Genomic DNA, 21,927 nt, shown 5'->3' with positions numbered 1-21,927 from the left:
ACGTAGTAATGGCCATCTTTTCTCTTTATCAGACACACTTATACTCTCAGACAGGAATAATTTGTCCAAACTACTGATCATTGATCTATTGAGTGGGACCTACTGTGTTAACAGTAGTCAAGAAACTGCTGCACTGTGCTTATTTATTCCATACAAAAGTCTATATTGAAACAACTTTGATGCTGGAAAGTCAAGTGCTCAGAAGATCAGAAATGCTAAAACTGAGGTGACCTGTGAAACCTTAATTCAACCTCCTTGTGCATATGGATTTTGACACACGACCTAATTGTATGATCTCATGCTATTTGTTCCACAGAACCATAACTCATTAGTACTCAGGAAGAAGAAGATTCCTTCCCACATGCAATTATAATAGAGCTGAATGTGTAAATGGTGTTTTGGTTTGGTGGCTGAACTGAAAATTCAGAGGGGAGAGTGATTAGATTGGACTGACTGAAATTGATGTTTTTCCTACTAAAAGAAAAGAGCCAAAAACATTTTGTTTGGGTCAAATGAAATGTTTCATCATTTCAAAAATGTTATTTTGAAAGGAAATGTCCATTTGAAATGACACAGTTCATTTTGAAATAAAATATCCACACAAACTGTTTTGACTTTCTCTAATTTTTTCCCCATTTTTTATACATCTGAAATGTTTCAACAAATTCAACCCAACTTTGTGTTTTAGTCACTCCAAAACTGCTTTTTTTGAGGTGGAGGGGGGCAAATTTACTGTTCATCCAGTAAATTTCATACAGCTCAAAGCTATAGTATTGCTCTGTGTGGGTGTTCTGAAACACTGTGAGGATCAGTGGAGTTTGGGAGCGCGTGTGTGCTGTGAGGAAGGTGCTGGAAGATACAGTTTAAAATTTCTGGCTCATTCAGATTCTATCATAGTATTTTCTGTAGTTTGTGTCTGCCAAAACTGGACTGATTTTCACAAATACTTACATCAAAAGACACTTATCTGACCTTAGAACTATTCTGCCACCAAATGTTAACTTCCAGTTTCCCCCATTCCTGCCATAACCTTGGCAAATATTTTACATCTAAATTTTGGCCACATGTATCTGTTGCTAACACTCAACAGTTTGAAACTGGTGAAATATAATGTTTAACCTGATTTTCCTAAAACTTAAAATAATAAATAATTATAATAACAAACAAATAGATTAGATTTTTATCTGCATCACATAAAGACTAAAAAAATGTGAAAAGTCAATAACATCACTGACCAAATTCATGCCATATCAGCTTTGATTGACACCTGATGGGTTTTGTCTAGGTAGTGAGGTGACGTGATTCCCCGCTGCCCTGGAGACAGATGAGTCCCTCCAGACACCAGAGTGGGCAGAGTCAGGGAGCTCTGAGTCCGCCCCACACAGGGTCAGGTGTGGCACTGGAAATATAAAGGCGGGACCCCAGAGCTCATTGAGACAGCAGTCATCCGGGAGGCCAGATGCCTCTGGCTTAGCTCATGATTGGGAAACCCCAGCGGCCTGCGGTAAACCTAAGGACTGGCTCGACCTGCCCCATGCCAGCTACCTGAAGGAGTTGCTGAGCTTGTCCCTTGCCAGCTACCAGGAGGAATTGCTGAGTCTGCTCCTCACCAGCTATCCCGAGGAACCCGTGGTGCTAGACGCCCCTGAGGACACCACCCTGACCCAGGTATCTCAAGAGGCGGAGTCTGGAAGTAGCCTGGGGGCAGCCGATCCTGGTCTGGCTGCAGCAAGGCCAGAACCCGTGTAAGCGTGTTGCGGCCAGGATCCCCACTGACACAGCAGGGGGTCTTCTATTGCTGCTAGGGCCCTGGGCTGGGATGCAGTGAAGTGGGTGGACCTGCATCCCCCATGCCACCCCACTCACGGGTGGCAGTCTCCTCCTCTCCCAGGCCCTTTGGAACCTAGAGCCTGGGCTTGCTATTATATACTGTTATTGCTCAGCCCCTGCCTGAGGGCACGAGCGCCTGATTCACCATTGCCCTACCCTGACCTAGGGCCTGGGTTTACTGTGTTTATTTCTACCTTCACAAAGGCCGTAGAGGAAAACTCCCGTGGCCGGACTAGTTCCCCGCAAGACCTATTCCCAAATTTAGTGAAGCGGTGTGGTTCCCCACCACCCCAGAGGGAGACGAACCCTGGCTAACCTCTCTACACATAGTGGAAAATGTGGGCACAATCCCTCGACCATTGTGAGAAGGGATCTGTGGGGGGGATGTACTCCGGTAAGAGTCAGGGATATGGACAAATTTATCAACCTCCTGAACAAGAGCCCAGCTCCAGCAGCAACAGCAGCAGCAGCAGTAGGTGGCCCAGCTCCAGCAGCAGCAGCAGCTCATTCAGCAGCTGGGAGCACAGCAGCAGCAGCTGATTAGGGACCCAGGGATTCAGAACCAGGAAGAACAGCTGGGAGACACGGCCGGGTCACCCCACACCACTGCACCGGTGAGGCTGACCAAGATGGGACTTGATGAGGACCCTGATGCCTTTTTGGTAACTTTTGAAAGAGTGGTGATGGTTGTGGGGTGGGCTGCTGACAAATGGGCCACTCTCTTGTCCCCGTACTTGACTGGGACAGCCCAAATAGTGTACAGAGGGTTGTCTACGGAGGATTCAAGGGACTATAGCCAGGTAAAGGCAGAGATCCTGGACGCCTTGGACGTCAGCCTGGAAACTTTCTGGCAGCGGTTCCAGAGCCAGACCTACCCCACAAGCACCAGACCCCGGTTGGTGGCCCAAGAGCTGAAGGAAGCGTGCAAGCGGTGGCTACAGCCAGAGTGGAGGACAGCAGATGAGGTCATGGAGCAAATTATTTTAGAACAGTTCGTATATACCCTCCCAGCACGAGGAAGGGCCTGGGTGCTTCACCATTGGCCAGCAATGCTAGCCGCCACAGTCGCATTGATGGAAGGCTTTCTCATGGCCAAAGTGCTCGTGGGGCCAGTTACCAGAGTGCACCCCCCAGGGCCAGAGCGCCCTAACCCCAAAAAGAAAGGAGGCACTCAGACTGAAGTGCAGAGCCTCCCCTGCGGGCAAGAAGGTCACTCAGGGCTTTGGGCCAGACGCCCTGAACTCCCACCTTGACAAGGATCTGCACCTCCCCCCCAGTGTTGAGTGTCCCGAGGATCAATCAGAGTCCCCCCAGGGGCCCAATGGGAGCCCCCACTTGGAGTCATTGACCAGAACTCAGGCCCTGTTTTGTACGTGGGAAATATGGACACTTGCAGTGTGACTGTACTGAGATGGACTGCAGCTTCGGCCACGTCTGTGTGGGAGAGACCCAGGCCTGGCTGCCACAGGTCCCCAAGATCACTGTTCCGGTAGTTGTCAGGGACCACCCCAACCCTGGCCCTGATCAATTCAGGTTGTGGCCAGACGCTAATCCGTCAGACCTTGGGGTCACCTGAGAACGATCTGGCTGCAATGCATCCAGAGTGACGTGTGGCCATACCCCAGTGCCCAGGTCCTGCTAACGGTGGCCAGGGTCACAAGACAGATGGTCGTCGACCTGGCTCCTTGACAAGCCTATCCAGTGATTCTGGGATGTGACTGGCTGGCATTTGAGGAGATCCTCCACTCAATCCCTGTGCTGGAGGGAGATTGCCCCGAGGCCCAACCGGAGGAGGAGAAAGAGGAGATCCCGGACCCCAAGGGAGGGACCGAGGAACCCTGGACTGGCTATCAAACCCCGACTTTTTCCACAATCAAAGAGCAGACCGCACCCTTAGTCGGGCCTATGGACAACTAGCTGTTGTCGATAGGACAGTGATTGACCGAATTGCGCAAATCAGTGGCCCTGTTTTGAGCTACACCATGACCATCTTCACTGGGTGGAATGGGATCCCTGTACGGAAGAACCACGGACCCAGCTGCTGGTGCCTTGGTGCCATCGACTAGCAGAAATGAAGCTCGCACATGACATACCTCCTGCAGGGCACTTGGGCCATGAAAAGACCCTTGCCCAGATTTTGACGTGGTTCTTTTAACCCAGCATTCACCAGGAGGTGAGGAACTATTTTAGCTCCTGCCCTGAGTGCCAATTAGCAGCTCCCCAACGGGTACCCAAGGCCCCCTTGGTTCCCATGCCCATAGTGGAGATGCCATTTGAGTGGGTGGCCATGGACCTGGTGGGCCCATTCCCAAGAAGTGCCGCAGGATTCCAGTATGTGCTGGTCATCGTTGATTATGCCCCCCGTTTCCCCGAGGCCATGCCATTGTGGAGCACCACCGCCTGAACCATCTCCAGCAAACTAGTGAAGGTCTTTGCTGAAGTGGGCCTACCCCGGGAAATCCTATTGGACCAGGGCACCAACTTCACCTCCTGGCTGTTGCAGCAGCTATGCGAGCTCCTGGGAGTTAAACAGTTACGCACTTCCGTCTACCACCCACAGACTGATGGCACCAGCTACTCCCACCCTTACTGCTGGCAATCCGTGAGGTACTCCTGTCATCAACAACATTTTCCCTGTTTGAGCTACTATAGGACGGCCGCCCGTTGGACCTATTAGACTTAATGTGGGAGACATGGGAGCAGTCTCCATCTCCAACCCAGGGTCTCATGAAGTATGTTCTCCAGCTCCAGGAGCACCTTGCTTAGACCAGAGCCCTAGCAAGTGAAAACTTAAAAGTCGTGCAGGAATTCTAGGCATGAACCTATAGCCAGGAAGCACAGGCTCATGCCTTTGAGCCAGGTGATCGGGTCCTGCTCCTCCTACCATTGAGCAAATCGAAGCTGCTGGCCCATTGGCAGGGACCCTATGAGGTGGCCCGGAAGGTCGGGCCAGTCACCTATGAGGTATACCAGCCCGACCAGTGAAAGAAGACCTAGCGATATCATATGAATCTATTGAAACCATGACGGGAGCAACAGGGCCTATTAATTCATTCTTACCTGTCAGAACCAGAGTTGGGTCCCCGCGCGCCCCTGACAGACGACCCCACAGGGCCACAGCTTGGTGACACGCTAACAGAGGAGCAGCAAAAGCAGGCCCAATATCTCCTGCAGGTTTTCTGGAGAACCTTTATGGTCCTACCCGGTTACACGATCCTGGTCCATCATGACATCCAGACCAAACTGGGGAAGATAATTCAGGAGACGATCAGGTCCCTGCTGCACCAAATGTGGCAGGAGGTCAAGGCAGAAGTACAGGCCATGCTAGCCCTAGAAGTCATCAAGCCATCGCAGAGTGAGTGCCACAGTCCAGTGGTCTTGGTACCCAAGCCCAATGGAACATGGTGCTTCTGTATAGACTTCCAGTTGGTCAACGCAATCTCAAGGTTCAATGCATATCCTATGCCCCATGTGGATGAACTGCTTGGTTGCCTAGGGGAGGCCCGTTTCATCACCACTCTCGACCTCAGTAAGGAGTACTGGCAGATTCCACTTGACCCCATCTCTAAGGAGAAGACAGCGTTCACCACCCCAATGGGATTTTACTAATTTACATGGATGCCCTTCGGCCTCCATGGGGCCCTGGTGACGTTCCAATGATTAATGTATCGCCTTCTATGGCCCCCATCAAGACTATGCAGTGGCATATTTGGATGACGTTGTAGTCTACAGCCGTGGGTGGAATACCTGGAACACGTAGCCGAGGTCCTGAGATCCCTGCGAAAGGCGGGACTAACAGCCAATCCAAAAAAGTGTTGCATTGGATGGCAAGAGGCAATGTATCTCAGATACAACATAGGGGAGGACGAGTGAAACCCCTTGTGGGGAAGGTTCAAGCACTGGCAGCCTGCCCACCACCTACCACGAAATGCCAAGTGTGACAATTCCTGGGGTTCAGTCTGAGAGCCTGATTCACTGTTCCATCACCCTGACCTAGGGCCTAGGCTTGCTTCTCTTTGTACTGTTGTTGCTCAGCCCCTACCTGAGGGCCTGAGCACCTGATTTACCATTGCCCTGCCCTGACCTAGGGCCTGGGCTTACCATTATATACTGTTATTGCTCAGCCCCTGCCTGACTCACCAGTGCTCAGCCCTGACCTAGAGCCTGGGCTCACTGTGTTTATTTGAACCTTCACAAAGGCCACCGAGGAAGACTCCCGCGGCCAGACTAGTTCCCTGCCAGACCTATTCCCAAATTTAGTGAGGCGGCATGGTTCCCTGCTGCCCGAGAGAGAGAGATGAGCCCCGGCTAACCTCTCTACAGTCCACATTAGACTTTTTTAGGAAATCTCCCAGTACCACAAATGGACTCTAACCATTGTAGCAATGGAGTATCAGTATAGATAGGACACCTGCATCTTTACCATATCATCAAACACTCCTCAGAAGAGGTTTAGATGATGCAGTTTTAAAAGAGATTTTGGAGGGATCAAAATCTTGTGTAGACACAGCCATGGGATACTTGATTAGTATTCTCCTCAGGGAATATTGGATTTAGTGGTGGTATAGAGTGTGACACTGCACCCCATATTCTGCATTGTGATATTATTACGATATGATTATAGTATAATTATGATGTTTTTTATCCAAGATGGGTCATGTGAGATGTCATTAGAAAGGCTATGATTTGCTGAATATGATTATCCTATGTTTAAGCATTTATCGTTTTTGTATCTAAAGTTATGAATATTTACTATGTATCTGTATTTCAAATGTAGTTATACCTTGGTAATGTCCACTAAGCAAGATGCTTTTAGTCTAGATCAGGGGTTGGCAATCTTTCAGAAGCGGTGTGCCGAGTCTTCATTTATTCACTCTGATTTAAGGTTTCAAGTGCCATTAATACATATTAACATTTTTAGAAGGTCTCTTTCTATAAGTCTATATTATATAACTAAATTATTGTATGTAAACAAGGTTTTCAAAATGTTTAAGACGCGTCATTTAAAATTAAATTAAAATGCTGATCTTACGCTGCTGGCCTGCTCAGCTCACTGCCAGCGTGGGGTTCTGTTCACCTAGGCCGGCAGCAGGCTGAGCAGGGCCTGCGGTAGGACCCCAGACTAGGGGAGGCGGGAAGTTTCAGGGGTCAGGGCAGAGGGCCGGGGCAGGGAGTTCAGGGCAGAAGGCTGGGGTGGGAGCAGTTCAGGGATCAGGGCAGAGGGCTGGGGTGTGTGTGGGGGTGTAGGGCAGAAGGCTGGGTGTGTGGGGGGATCAAGGGTCAGGGCAGAGGGCTGGGTGTGTGCGGGGTTCAGGGTAGAGGGATGGGGCTGTGGGGATGCAGGGCAGAAGGCTGTGTGTTGGAGTGGGAGGGTTCAGGGCAGAGGGCCTGGGGGTGTGGGGGGTGCAGGGCAGAAGGCTGAGTGTGTGTGGGGGGTCAGGGCAAAGGGATGGGGCTGTGGGGGTTCAGGGCAGAGGGCTGGGTGTGTGTGAGGGTTCAGGGCAGAGGGATGGGGCTGTGGGGATGCAGAGAAGAATGCTAAGTGTGTGGGAGGGGTGAGGGCAGAGGGCTGGGGGTGTGTTGGGGTGGGGGAGTTCAGGGCAGAAGGCTGGGGTATGTGGGAGGTGCAGGGCAGAAGGCTGAGTGTGTCGGGGGGGTCAGGGCAGAGGGCTGGGGGTGTGTTGGGGTGGGGGAGTTCAGGGCAGAAGGCTGGGGTATGTGGGAGGTGCAGGGCAGAATGCTGAGTGTGTGGGAGGGGTCAGGGCAGAGGGCTGGGGGTGTGTTGGGGTGGGGGAGTTCAGGGCAGAAGGCTGGGGTATGTGGGAGGTGCAGGGCAGAAGGCTGAGTGTGTCGGTGGGGTCAGGGCAGAGGGCTGGGGGTGTGTTGGGGTGGGGGGGTTCAGAGCAGAAGACTGAGTGTGTGGGGGGGTGCAGGGCAGAATGCTGAGTGTGTGGGCAGGGTCAGGGCACAGGGGCTGGAAGGGATATGCCCTGTTCCACCCCCTTCCCCAAGGCTCCATCGCTACCTCTCTCTGCCTCCTCTACGGAGCTGTGTGCATGCTGCCGCTCTTCCTCCACCCACTTGCTAGGGCCAGCAGTTGATTGGCGCTGGGAAGAAGAGGGAGCGGGGCAGAAAAGCTCCATGCTGGAAGAAGCGGGGGAGGGGGGAAGCTTGGCTGCAGAAGAACCAAGCTTCTGCCTCCGCAGGGGAGAGCGGTCAGCGGGGGGTGGGCTGAGTGGGGTTGGGGGCCAGGACTGCGGCAGGCAGCTGCGTGCTGCTCAAAATCGGCTTGCGTGCCGTGTTTGGCATGCGTGCCGCAGGTTGCCGACCCCTGGTCTAGATAGGCAAGGGCCTATTCAGGGCAATGGACCATTAGGAAAAACAATAGGCCTTAGGAAAAGTTTATCCTCCACCTCGGGAGCCTTCCTGAGAACACTACAGACAGCCTGTAAGTAATGGCTGCTATGGCTCCACAAGGTCATGTGACCAGGCCACATGACTTTGGACTCCATCTTGGGATATCAATGTTTTTCCACAAACTGAGTTTTGAACAAAAGGGTTCCCGCCATATGCTAAAGCTATACAAGGCAGGGAGTGACAGCATCTGTTGTTCTTCACTCCCCACACAAGAAGACTCCTGGAAACACCTGAAGAACAAAGACTGAACTGGAGGAAGTGCTGGACCTAGGCTAAAGGGATTTCTAGTCTGTGTATGAAAGACCTGGGAATTCCAAGCTGTAAAGCAAGTGCAGCTTGCCCCTTAAGAATCTGCAGGGTTGTACCATCTCCCAGGGTGAGAAACTGCCAATTCATATCCAATCTATCTAGTATGTTAATATTAGTTTGTGTTTTTGTTTATTTACTAGGTAATCTGCTTTGATCTGTTTGCTATCACTTATAATCACTTAAAATCTATCTTTTGTAGTTAATAAATCTGTTTTATATTTTAAATTAAACTGAGTGTACCTTTAAGAGAAATGTCTTAGGAAAAAATCTCAGCTTGGTTTAACACAAGCTTCTTGTATTTTCTCTTCACATTGAGGGAGGGGCGAACTCTATGAGCTTATGCTGTGCAGTTCCCAGTGCAGCGCAAGAAGAAATAATTTTGGGTTTATGCTCCAGAGCGGGTGTGTGCTTTGGGAGCTGAGAGCTACCTTGGTTGTAGCCTTTCTATTGTTGGTTCATGCAATGGCTGGTCAGAGAGCCTGCATGTAACTGCAGCTGGGTGTGTTCCTACCTGTGTAAATGCTGGTGGAAGTGTAGGAATGGGTCTTCAGTTTGTCACAGCAGCACAGTGAGAGAGGGAGCCCACTATGGGTCAGAGGGCTCAGATGTACCCCAGTTCCAGGTGCAAGGTACCTGCTTTGCCCACCCCTCCCCTAAAGCTTAAGCATCTATAGGCAAATTCCAACCAGAATCTTGGAGCTATTGTAGCATTCCTGCTTCAATCAGCATAACTTGGCTGCTCCTTGGTTCTGCTAACCCCATTATCCCAACATGTTTATCATACAGCCCAGTTGTGTATTCTTCACAGGAGTAACAGTAGCCATTGTGATCACTAGCTAGATACTAACCCCTGCCATATGATTATAGATGGGACATGTAGCAATACTTATTATTAAGGTTGCCCAACACATCCCATTATAAGACTCTGTTTTCAGTTGCTTATAATGATGCCAAATTTTAACAATTTGGACTGCAATTTTTCATGCCAAGTGTCTTGCTCAAACTATTTATTTATTTATTTTAATTTCAGCCATTTTTGAGAACAAGGCTAGAGAAAAATATATTTTGCTCATGTTAAAAATATATAATCTTTTCTTGAAACAGTTTTAGTGCCCCCATTCTTTGGAACTGGGACTTGAAATTTGATAATGTGACTTTTACGTCAGGAATGTGCTTTTTGCCTTCCCTGTGAAAATCTGCATAACCGTGGCCACATTATAAGCCTTTGAATAATCACAGCTCACATAAGTAGAGATTTGTTCAATTTTAGCTGCTAAACTGTCCAAAGATTCTATCCTTACTGAGTATATTCCATTCCCTCACAGCTCCAGTGTGTGACCAGACTGTGCAAGTGTGAAGAATTGGGAATGTCTGTACAAATTATGAAATCTGATTGATTTTGTGAAATTGTATTAAGAAAAACTGCTGTGTCATGACTGCCTATGAATGTGTGGATCTACCATTGCTGGCAGGTCCTGTAGCCGGATACATACCAGACTGGGACAATGGGAAATAGTTAAGGTTAACAATAGTAATTACCCCTCACAAAGGTTATACTAAGCAGTAACTTGAGCCTTGGAAATCCAATCTAATTTACCCCTTTGAAAGGAGGAAAGGTAGGCACAGTGGAAACTTACCAGGAGTAGAACAAAAGAGGCCAGGTGACCAGGAGAGGTTTAAATTAAAATAAAAAACACACAGAAACTGGGGCCACACAGGAATCAGAAATATGGTGCAGGAGACAGCAAGGTCATAGAAGCAGGATAAGGGGCTCCATGAGGGAGAGAGACCGGACAGTGTGAAACAATCTATCCTGCCAGAACCTAGATGGTTCCCCAAGGACTCACATGGGAAGGATGAGCTAGAAAATGATGGACACTGCTATTTCAGATGTTTGTTTTGCATGATCTGTACTTTCCTGTGCTTTACATGATTAAATATAAAAGAGATAAAGGCATTGGACTGTATATATTATGTGTGTGCCGACTGCTTCATAACTATTGCATGCCCCTAAGAGAGTTAAACTGTAACTAGAAGCTTCAAAACTTTTCGGTGGAGTTTTGGGAGAGGGGTATGTTTAAGTAAGGGGGTATTTGGGGGGTCAGCGCTGGTCTTGGTGCCTATGGCAGGTGGGCTGAAGAGTCCCATTTGAGGAGACATAACAGACTGAGAGTCAGTACAGATTGGGACAAAGCACTGGAACTGAGAGCAGAGGACCTCTCTCTCCAGAGGACATCTCTCAGTGATGCCCCAGTGGGTGCCTAGGTAGCATTGAGAAGGATGAGGTCTGATGCAAATACAGAGAAGACAAGAGTCAGAACAGGGGGAGGGGAAAGGAATAGACTGGATGTGACCTTAAGCAGCCTTGTATTCACACTCCGCACACAACTGTAATAAACTTTGTACAAAATATGCCTTGTGAGGTATCATTTCAAAACTAACAACTTGCTGGTCAATAACATCATGCAAAATGTATGCACCAACATTATATGTAAAGTTACGAGTTCCCCTCGTAGGATGTCACTAGCATATGTTCAATACCAGATACCCTTGTCTAAGTAGAGTTGTTAAACAGGTCTACCAGAGACAAACAAATGTAATTTCCCCACCTGGGAGTTACTTCCAAAGTATGTTGAAAAACAAGGAAAATGTAGGTAGCTATCTTGTAAACAGACCCACCAAGCTAACAAGACGTGGAGGCAAACCTCACAGAATCATTCAAAAATTATGAATCTCAGTGCGCCCCCCCTGCCACCAACAGTCATGGGTCTGTCTGAAAAATCATGAGATTTTAAAAATATATATATATATCTGGGATTCTTCTTCTTTACCTTCTGGTTGCTGCACCGCCAGAGTTTACTTTGGGTCGTAGTTACCAATTTTTTTCAGTTAGAAACCTTAATTTCTTAATGAAAGCTTAGATTGTCAAAATTCCAGGAACCTGAACTTTAAGAAAAACAGCAAATATCACAAGACTTGTGATAAAATCATGGAAGCTGACCATGCTGTGTGACTGGGGTCAAGAAATAAAGATCAGTCTCTTACCCGCACACCAGAATGACTGATGCTTGGGGTATGGGTGTCGTGCTGTACTGTCTGTATAGGTGTTAATAGAAAATGTGCAATCAGAAGATGCGTAAGAATATGTAGTATTGTTTATGGGTTTTATAGTACCAGTGAAGATCTTGGCTTCCTCTGTGCAGCTATTTATATCAGTTCTCAACTGAGGAAAGGGGTAACATGTAATATTGGTGGTTTCCTTTCTGAAAGCACCAGCACCATTTGTTTGTTTTTTGCAAGACTGTGCGCCCTTAATAATAATAATGCCTATTTTTTATACTGTACTCTTCATCAGGAGATCTCAAAGTGCTTTACAATTTTTCATGTCTTTATTTTCAGTACACCCCAGAGAGGTAGAGAAACATTTTTATTCCCATTTTACAAAGGAGGAACTGAGGCACAGAGAGGCTAAGTGACTTGCCCAATATCACACAGGAAATCCATTACAGCCCATGAAATTGAACCTAGATCTCTTATAGTGTAGGCTAGGGCCCTAATGCCTGAAATATCCTCCCCCCGCAAGCAGCACAGGGGATCATGTGTACCTTTATTATTTGTATGTATAGTCCCAATAATTCTGCGTCTACTGTGTGAGAAAGCAAACAACTCATCATGCTGTAAATCTTGGGAGCAATAGACAGCTGTCACAGTTTATTAAAAATATAAACTTAACTGTAAAAACTTGGTGCTCTTTGTATTATATGACTTGGAAGGTTGATTTTTGTCTGTAAAGCCTAGAAATAATTCTTTAACCTGCCCCCTTAAGAGGCTTTCAGAACAGTGAGATCAGTGAAGCTACGCATGGAGTTTGAAGCTGTAACCACCACAGCCTGCTCCAGGACCTTAGTTATTTTTGCTGATCTACCTTTAAAAGAGGTAAGAAATGTGTGGTAAACAGTTTTTTTCCCTCTGAGTGATTTTGTTCATTTAACCAGGTGGGCTAAATTACCAAGTGTAAAAACAATTCAATCAGTAAATATTTCTGGTGGATTTACTCTGATTTATTCTGGAAAAAATGGTGGGTCTTACAGCAAAACTGACTCTGAATTATTTTAGATGAGTTTAGCAAAAATAGGCTTCTGTATTCCACCCTAGGAGGAAAATCATGAAGATTTTCCAGAAGACTTGCTTCTTTCCTTTAAATAATTTTTTTTTTCTTAACCCACACAGCCCTAAGGATGAGATAAGATTTCTAAGGACAATGACCAGAAATAAATGAGCTCTTCTCTTTAAAAAATGACCTTGAAAAGACTTAAAAATACAGGCTTGTGCTTTCTTTTCCTGATTGTTTGTTTGGGTTTTTTAACTTTAGAAAAGTCAAACATGTCAAGTCTGGCTTTCTCAATTTTTTTCCTGAGGATCTTGTGGTTTTTATTGTGATTTCTAACTACTCAACTGAAGGGGTGGGGATATTGAATCTTTAGCAAAGATGCCCTTTATTCAAAATCTTAGTTAATGTTTTTAAATAGGTGATAGCAAAAACAAATACATTTGAGGCATTCTAAACAGTCTGACTAAATATCCCTCCCCTTCTTGGTTGGTCAGATTTCACTCTTCTAGTCCTCCCTTCCCCATACCTCCCCTCTCCACTTCTCTTGACATAAGAATATTCTAGTTTAGAGAGGACCAGGATTTTCATTTTTTTTAACATCTTTTTTTTGGAGGAAGGACAAATTGAGGCCCTCTTTATATATCCCCCAAAAGGGGAACCAATCAAAAGTATTCCTTTTTATTGGTGATTTTTAAAATAAGCCCACTTACAAATCCTGCTGTGGACTTCAAAAGTGCTCTTCTCTCAATGGTCAGAGAGCTACTTGCTTTTATATTCCAAGCTGTTTCTTGAACATAGAACTGCTTTGGTGTCAGTATCAGTCCTGGAGTGTGACTGGCGTCACCTGTGAGTCCATACCTGGTTCTATACTGCCTCCCAAAAGCCCAGCTAGACACCATCAAGGTCTGAAGACCTAGACTTTCCAGTGTCCTAAAGGGTAAGGGTGAACTGAACAACTATTTCAAATGTAAACAAACATATCCTAAATTATTTGTAATTAAGGACACTGCAAATACTTTATGAATAAACTTGAAAAATAAACTAAAAGTTTTGTTCTTTTTAAAATCTGCCACAGTTTGGGGTCCTGTGTTTCTCCTGTTGGAATTGATGGCATCACTAACAGATCTAGAAGGGTATTGTTGCTCCTTGTTTTGTATTTATTTTCAAGTATGTTTTTTTTAAGAATGATTATTAAATAAATGGAACCACCTGTCTCAAAAGATCTGTTCTCTGTGTGTGTTTTTAGAGTCTGTAGCAGGGCTGGACTAAGGCATAATATATGATTATATGACTGTTTCTATGATGCAGCTCCTAGAGCTACTTAAGAATCCAGCTTTCATATTAATTTGTCTTTAAGTTCCGAGCACTAATAGTTACAAAGAAAAGCATGAACACGTAACTGAGCCAATGAAATCTGTCTGGGTCTGCAGACAGAATGGAAACAATAGCTCAGAGAGAGGTGAACTGCCCTATGCATCTCAATGGGGTGTTTCCAAAACCTACGCCTCCGGGGGACCATGTCAATAGCACCCCAGCAGAGAACTATGTGTGATAGGAGAAAAGTACGATCTCCTAGATTAGCCATGACATAGTGGCAAAACTAAGGCAAGGGCAATGGTACTGGGGTGGTAGTCAAAGTATGGGCCTGATTTTTAGAGGTATGTAGCAGCCAAAACTCTAGTTGAATTAAATGTCAGCACTTCTGAAAATTAAACAACACTATTTAACTTACTGTACTAGTTTAATTTTTTCAGTATCCTGTGCATTGTACTGCATTCACACCACTGTTACCGTTTGTGTGGAGACCATTGATTTTGACTGTGCATGGTGTTAGTTTAACTCATTTTTTGTGCATTCACAGAATATAATTGATATTTCTAGCACTTGTATTATACTGAGTTATGTTTTTTCCCCAAGTACAAAGTGTGTGTATAAAGCAGGGGTCGGCAACCTTTCAGAAGTGATGTGCCGAGTCTTCATTTATTCACTCAAATTTGTTTCGTGTGCCAGTAAAAATTTTAATGTTTTTAGAAGGTCTCTTTCTATAAGTCTATAATATATAACTAAACTATTGTTGTGTGTAAAGTAAATAAAGCTTTAAAAATGTTTAAGAAGCTTCATTTAAAATTAAATTAAAATGCGGAGCCCCCCCGGACTGGTGGCCAGGACCCGTGCAGTGTGAGTGCCACTGAAAATCAGCTTGTGTGCTGCCTTCGTCACCCATGCCATAGGTTGCCTACCCCTGGTATAAAGCTGACTACTCTTGAACTTAGTATAGACTTCCACAGACTTCAACAGGAGTTGGTTCAAGCCTGTATCGCACAGTAGTCATTTAATTGAACTGTAATTCTTATGGTTGTTACTGGCCAATCAGATCCTCTATCATAACAATGGTTACATAAAGGTATCTGTCTGTTACAGCTATCCCCCTATTCCATTTTGTTTCTTACAGCTGTTCCCATAGTCCATTTTGTTTTGTTCTCCTCCTGTGGCTGCCCTTCCCTGGCTGTTAAGTTGTTTACCAAGGCCACTGCCCTTCTCAAAGGGAGGGCCCCTTAAGTTGTTTACCAAGAGCCATTGCCCTTCTCAAAGGGATGGCCACTTGTGCTGCATGCTAAGTGGGACCATTGCCCTGTTCAAAGGGTTAGTCCTGTTATCACCTTGTTGAACCTGGGCTAGGTGTAGGGCAGGCAATGTCCAGAGCTGCAAGACCTATTGTGTTTTTAAGATCCTGGGCATGAGTCATAGGCCTCATGTGCTTTTGAGTCACCTATTGCACAGGACTCTGCCCAGGCATGTCTCTGTGCTCACCTGCAGTTTTTCCCTGTGCCTCCTCCCCTGTGACAGAGGGAGCCTATCAGGATTACTGGCGGGAAACTGCCTGAGTTTGCCTTTAAAAACAGACATTTTTGAAACAAACATCAGAAAAGGTTCCTGCATTGCTGCCTGGTCTTATCAGCCAGGGATTTTGTGGGGGGAGGGTCCTTTCTCCGCTCTCGTTTTATTTTTGAGTATACCCCCGTTTTTTAAAAAACCCCCCCCACAAAGAACGAATTGCTGCCTGAGAGATCTCCTGATTATCGAGACCGTACCGAGCCCTCCTTGCTTCTTCTGATGTTGCTGCCACTTCTGCCTTTGCTGCTGCCTTGGGGACTGGTAAGAATCCCTCTGTAAAACTTTCCCTACTTGTATTTCATTACTTTAGCAGCTGGCTCTGTTTCCCCAGCACACAGACTCAAGCTAAACCTTGGTCTGTGTCTTAAAACCTCTCAAACTCCGCTGCGCTTTGCTGCTAAGCTCTGCTCCCTGCTTTCAGCTGTATCCACTGCTGCAGCCACCATCCCTTGGCTTCCATGGGGGCTGCCTTGGGAGCTGTATCCTGGGCACATACCACTCTGGCCTCTTGTGACTTCCCCATAGCATAAGGTGCACCATAGGTTTTGCTTTTTAGTTTAATAAGTCATAGTTTGCTAAGATTGTAGAGCTTGTAAGTTTCACCTGCCTTGTTATAGTTTGCTGTTTTGTTGATCTGTATAGTTGCTTGTTATAGTTTGCATAGAATTGTGATATTTGTTGTTTTGCCTACTCATTGATTAAGATCGATTTAAAAAAAAAAACCATTGCCTGGTTGTATTCTGTACCTGTTTTATTACTTTGTATAAGCTGCTTGTAATTTATATAAGTTTGATTAAGTTAGAAGATAGATAAGGTCTTTACTGCTTGAATTTGTCTTCCTGCTGTCCCAATCTCTCCCTGAACTTTCCCGTGTCTGTTTTTCCCCCGCTCCAATCTCCCACTCTGGGTACTTCTCCGTGTCTCCCTGTTGTAACCCCTTGACGCTTCCCCCTCCCCCGTGTAACTTCCTAAACCCTTTGCCGCTTCTTTCCTTTTTTTTTTGGGTGTCCCTCTAGCCCTTCTTTACACCTCTCTGCTGCCTCTCCCTATATCCCCTGTGTTCATGCCCCTGCTCCTCCGCTGCCCCTCCCCTACCGAAGATCACCATCACACTGCTCACTTTGTCTGCACCCCGCTGCTCCGCAACTTCCCTGAAGTGCTCTCCGCTGCTGCAGCCTGTTTCTTCCCTCAGCCATCTCCCCCATTCTCCACGTGCCTTCCCATCGCTTACACGTTCAGCGCCTTCCCCTCTTGCTGCTCCCAGACTCCTCTTAAGTGCGCTCCAGCTGCTCTTGTCTCCCGTACCTCCAGCCTGCAGGCTCCTGAAGACTGCTGCTCTGGGCTTCAGAGTCTCGCTGCTTGCAGCTACACTCTCCTCTCCTCAGATACCACTAATCACTCACTCCCCTCCCCCTCCTTGTTTCTTGACCCAGCTTTTAGGTACACTCTTGCTATCACAGTCTCACAAATTAAGTCAGTAATTTTCTGCATTGCATAATTTCACTTACCACTCATATTGTATTAGTGCACTGTGACTCACATTTTACTTGTGGTTATAACACCCCATTAGTTGCTTCCATTTTTCTAATATACTTTGTATACCATTTTTATATAGAAGCTACTATTTTATTTTGCATTTTCTTTTGGGTACGTTTTGCATTCCACACTGTATCTAGAGTTGTTCCTATATAAAGTTGAGCTGCTTATTGACTGTACTGTACCCCATTGTGCTGAACCCCACTTACTGTACCCCACTGTTAAAACTCCCTACACTGTTCAATAAGAACCCCCCCATCATTGTCTATTGTAAACACCTTATACACTCCATTCAATCGCATTTCATTGTTAAATTCCCACCACTTCCTTTTTCCTTTAATAAAGAAATTAATTGGCACCCCACCTGTGTGGTAATTGCTCCCCAAGATCCCATATACCTGCAGGCAGGGACAGTATCCAGCACAAATGTTTTAATTATATACTGTAGATAAGATAGCTAATAAAGATAACCTTTAATAACTAAATGACTATATCTTTTTTGTATGCCGTTGGTAGAGCTCACAATAGAATCCTTCATCAATATTTCTGATATTTAATTGCAAGTTACTTTTCTCTATGGCAGCGTATTTGGGCTTCCATTTGCCCCTCATCCCAGCTGTGAAGGGCAGAGTAGTGTCCCATTCCCTGAGATCGAAAAAGGAGCCATCATCCCCAAAGCAGTTCCTGAACATTCTTAAACTCCTCTAAAACAGTGGGCAGACTGAAGCTCCTCAGCAAAGATACTGAGAAGGACAGTGAAGGTCAGGTGACAATGACTCCAGAACAGCCTGAAGACATGTGGCACACCTACAATCTTCTACAGGTAGGAGACAGCCTGCAGGCCTCCGCAGTCAGGAAGGTGCAGGCAGGCAACCTAGGCAGCTACTGCATTCACACCACTCACCATCTGTGTACAAACAATTGATTTTGACTCCCAGGCATGCCAGCTGCAAGTCAAGGGGACAAACATCCAGAAGAATTAATAGATCAATATGAATGCCTTCCACACCATTGAGCCAGAACTCAACTGCAAGTTTACTTTGGCCAGGAAGCACTGGGACAATGTGGATCTAGAGAAGATAGAGCAAGCCTGTGACCCAACATGCACTGTTGATGTGGCAGCAGTAGTGATGCAGGAAGGCCTTGCTCACATCTGCCTCGTAACTTCCAGCATGAGGCTCCTGCGAGCCAAGATTGAAATGAACATTCACGGGAAGAGGAGGGGCAACTGCTCCCTACACAACAAGGCCTTGGAGGGGTTCTCTGAGAATGTCATTCAAGGGATCTAATGGCACATTAACTTTGCTGTGGTGAAGTGTGTGCTTATTGCCAGGCTGGGCTTTGTGAGAGAGCAGTTCTGTTACTACATGTTTTAATAGGCAAAGAAGATGTAAAACAAGCTTCTGCTGGACCCCAGGCCCAAGTTCTTGCAGGTCTATTCATCTTCACAAATACACCCTGAAAGAAGTATTCTGTGATCCACCAGTTACTAGTTTCCTCTCTGATACTAGAGCAGCTGGTGAGGTTAAACCCTTGGAAGACTTTTATTAGATGTTTCAGCATGAACCAGATCAAGGCTTTTATGGGATCAAGCATGTGGAGAAGACCAATGAAGCAATGGCGATTGATACTAATTGATCAGTGACGAGCTTCTCTGGCACCAGGATGTCCCTACAAGAAGTAGATATGTATGGCTTGTGGAGAGTGTATGCGATAACACAGGGATTGTCACAATATTTTTCAATCTACATGTTTTCAGAGAACAACTGGACCAGCTGATGAGATGGTTGCCATTTTGCAATTCCCAGTACCAGACCTTTCTGACCAGGAAGATGATTCTTACCTGGATGAGAACTAAGTATTAAATTCATGTCTAGAAGGGGAGATTAATAAAGCCAGAGTCCCGTTGGCTCCTGAAAGCCAGTTGTTTTATTTAGATGATAGTAACCAAAGTAATAAAAATTTCCTGTAATATGTGTGCACCCCATACACTTCCTATTTCGTCAGCAAAACCATCTCTTTGAATTGCTCATGTGCAGTTTTTCCTTCACAGAGATTGCCATGAACTCTTTGAATATTACTATAAATGGTTTAATGCAGAGATGACTTGAGGCTCCAGTTTAGAGTACTAGATTAGGTGCTTTATGTTTTACAGCCTGCTTACTGTACTCAATTTAACATTCCTCAGTGCGGGAATATAGAGGATGCCTGAGTTAGTTGAATCTGGACATGATTTCACTTTGAAAAAAGCTGGTTATGGAGAGAATATTTCAAATGATGGAGAAATTAAAGATTGATTTAGTGGAACAGGCAACCTTTTCTCTCTTATTGGAGGAATAATTGTATATCTACAGATATATATTTGGACTTTGATTTAGGGCTTTTGACCAAATGAGTTTGGTGGTTTCATTTTTTGTCCCTGCTTATTTACAAAGCAGCTATATAATGGCAAAGCAGTGGTCTCTGCTCAAGAGAAGCCTATGTCAATAAATGCAGGGGAAATACAAATACCAGCTTGCATAGAAAAGCTGGAACTTCTTGATTTTTTTCCTGTTTGGTTTATTTGGATGGTTTCTGGATTCCTGCCTTAATGTTGCTCTTTTAGATTATCCTGCTGGGTAACTAACCAAGTGGTGCTCAGCTGCCTCTGTTTGCCTGAAATGGTCAAGTGGAGGTAGCTCAGCAGTGCCCCACTGCTTGTGAACTCCTCAGTTGCTGGAGTTATAGTTTCTGATTCTCCAACCCCTTTTCTCTCTTTATTTCCCACTTCTTGCATCCTCATTTCCCTGTTGTTGTTTTCTGTGTTCTCGATTTGCTTCCCCAGTGGTCCCTTTTCTCTCTCTCCTCATAAACTGTTATTTACTTACACTCCTCTCTTTCCTCATCCTAGTAGGCACACAAACTGTAGTGGAGTAACAGTTTGCTATGATAGCAAGGAGCAGCTGGATTGAAGGAGAACCTGACCAGTCTTTTCCCATGCCTTCCTTCCCTGATGGTTTGTGTAGGAAGGCTAAGAGGTTAGCAAAGATATGCCTGCTTTCTTTCCTCTTGCAGTGATGGTATGTGAAAGTGAAGTGGCACATCCCTGCTCTTGGACACAGTGCAAGGGTATGTGAAGAGTTGAGAGAATAAAATGTATGGTCCCTTCTCATTGACTGGTAGGGGGAAGGCCAAAAGATTTTTTCTCTCATGTACCCTACAGCTACAAGTAGCAGTGTGGAAATGGGGAGTTTGCATCAAATTTGTATCAGACTGTTCTAGGCTACTCATTCACTGCTCCTTCCCCTATTCCTACAAGCCACATGCTATTACTGCCATTTAAATCCCTGTGGCACAGCCTATGCACCAGCCAGGTGCTGAGGAACCAGATGAGTGAATCTGGAAGTGGCTGGTCACTAAGGCTGTTTTAATGGCACCAGTTGAGCAGAGTTCAGCAGCTTTTATTATTAGTTGTTTGCTAGGCTTTAGTCATATATGACACAATCACTTCCTTAAAGACCTTGCAATCTGCAAAGCCACAACAGAGACAGAGAGAAAAGGGGTGTGCTGTATCCTATTCAAGCAAAGTGATCAGGGCCATGATAAGCTCACAATCTGTTAGGCACTATGCAGCAACAGGCTTGAATTTCAGTCTCAAAGAAATGTGAAATTAACAAACTCATTGATGCTTTAATGTTGATTAGGCATTCACAAGGTTGGGTTGTCGGGGGAGAAGGCACAGCACTTTTATTAAATGCATCAACACCTAGCTCACTATAAGACTGCTCAGGCTTGTGGAAACATCTGGTTCTCATTAGTCATGCTCAGAGGCATAACACAATATTAGCATAATCACTTGCATCTTAATACTGTATATTGCATTAGCATAGTCACTCCCTATTAGTATCTTAAGTTGAAATTGATGTGGTGCCTATCTTCACAGTTCCCAGAACTGTGTTGTATCCCATTTTTTTTTTCAGCTTTAAGGGATTTATGATAAACCTCTACTAGGAAATTGATGAAGTTAAAAATAAGCATATGCTTTAGTGATTGATTGATTACATTGGGCCTTATACATAAATCTCCATGGCTTACCTTTTTTTCCCCTTTATATAGACATATTTCAGAAGCAACCATCTTAAAAGGATCAGTCGATACATTGTATGTGCCGTGCTTATTTAAAGCCAAACCAATGGAGCCAATCTGAACCCTATTTTAGTTATTCCAATAGCATAAATATTAAATTAGCTTTAAATATTGGTTCTGATTAATTGAAATATCTGGTCTGTTTATTTTCTTACTATCACTTGCCAGAAATAAAACTATGCTATCAAAGATCAAATGTGAAGTTTCAGCCAACCTCCAAAACCATAAAATCCTTCTGTATTTTGACAGGGCAGTTCTCTGTATTATGACAGATCCCAGGAAGCACATCAGGTTTGTAGATCTGCCACTTGTTTATTACCAGACATTTGTAGCCAAAAGAGGTCAGTTCAATCACTTAAAATGGCAGTAATGGCTGGTGTTTCTAGAAACATTATCAAAATTGTCACACAACAAAATCTTGGGATCTGGATACACATAGCATCCTTCTCTTTACTTGGATCTTTCATCGGGTATTGTGAACCATCTGTTCTTCAAAAAGCTACAGGGTTTTTCTGTGACATTCTCTAAAATTAAATTCAGCTTTATTTTCATTCTTTTAATTGATTTGAGAGATTGGGACTACAGTCTGAAAATTAGGATAACAAAATGTGAAACCTTAGATGCCTATGGACATATATCCGAATATATATTTTTTTCTTAGCCAGGAGTTTCTTTAGCTCAGGAGTGACTTTCAGACTCCTGCT

The 21,927-nt window shown here is 45.2% G+C and overlaps 1 pseudogene; it reads left to right on the top strand.

Annotated features, from left to right (window-relative positions):
* Nucleotides 1-5,022: 5,022 nt before the first annotated feature.
* On the top strand, nucleotides 5,023-18,956 carry LOC127043437 (protein pelota homolog; annotated as a pseudogene).
* Nucleotides 18,957-21,927: the final 2,971 nt, after the last annotated feature.

Source organism: Gopherus flavomarginatus, chromosome 1, assembly GCF_025201925.1.
Source record: "Gopherus flavomarginatus isolate rGopFla2 chromosome 1, rGopFla2.mat.asm, whole genome shotgun sequence".
Taxonomy (NCBI): Eukaryota; Metazoa; Chordata; order Testudines; family Testudinidae; genus Gopherus; species Gopherus flavomarginatus.
Note: the sequence above shows the minus strand (reverse complement) of the source record. Positions and strands in the feature narration are given on the sequence as shown.